The following is a 1,138-nucleotide window of genomic DNA, read 5'->3' as shown; positions in this document are numbered from 1 at the left end:
GGGGGCTACTTTTCCCGCAGCCTTTCCATCCCCCTAAAGAAAAGTACAAATGTTCCCAGTTTCAAACCATAGTATGTGTCATTTCCGAGTGCCAGCACACTGCTTGAGTGCTTCCTAAATCTCTGATAAACCCAGCTCATGCCTCTTATGCATTCTTGAATTTTTTTTCATGGTGGGAATCAGCAAACATGTTACAGAAGGGATGGATTAAGTCTTTATTTCAACTTTGGGAATCTCCCAGACTCAGTCCGTTGACAACTCCTCTCAGCATAATTCTCTTGAGATGTTTAGGATCATAGAAACCAAATACAAACTGGCAGCATGGCTGGGGCGGCTGGGGGGAACAGAGATCCAGGTGTCTTCCTAGAGTAACTGATGAGATGAGGGCATGAGCAATAAAAATTATCTTCTCTATTGGACCAGAAATTTTTCTTAGAAATATGTCTAAACAAATTATGTGGTTACTTGGGACAAAAATACAAGAAAGGGGGCTATCAAGGGCAACAAACATGTAACTTTTGCGGAGGAAGAAGGATAACACCATGGTTAGTTTGTATGCCTTTGCTTCTAACCATCTTCCTGTATTGTAATCATTTTTTTGAGGATCAGTCTATAGCTAAAAGAAGAGCAATGAAAATGGTGAGAAATGTCACATTGGTTAACACCATCGATGACAGACTTGGTACTTGATTTTATTTGGAAATTTTTTATACTTTGTTTTGAAAGGTGGCCAGTCAAAAGAGAGCTTACAAGAAAAATCCTGTTCAAGGGACTTTATAAAAATGAAACATGAGCAATATTTGGTAATCCAACATTTTAGTGATTTACATTTTGTTTGTGTTGTCCTAATTATTGGACAATCTAATTAGGAATGATCCTAAGGGAATTGTTCTTTACAGTAAAAAAAGCAATATGCCAATGGGCAATATTTAAACTAATTGATCTAGGGCTAGCTATGAAAAACCTAGAACATTTGGATGGTTGCTGCTGAGATGGAGTAACCCAATCTCTTGCACAAGTCAGCCTCTAATAAGTATCCACGTAGTCCTTTGAAAAGTGAAACCTGTGGTCAAGTCTTAGAGCAGCAAAATCTCAGGTTTCAGTTTTTTCTTTTCTTTTTTCTTTTTTCTTTTTTTTT

Source organism: Fukomys damarensis, unplaced genomic scaffold (genome assembly GCF_012274545.1).
Source record: "Fukomys damarensis isolate Sample0158 unplaced genomic scaffold, DMR_v1.0_HiC HiC_scaffold_73744, whole genome shotgun sequence".
NCBI lineage: Eukaryota > Metazoa > Chordata > Mammalia > Rodentia > Bathyergidae > Fukomys > Fukomys damarensis.
The sequence above is the reverse complement of the archived record's forward strand: the minus strand, read 5'-3'. Positions refer to the sequence as shown.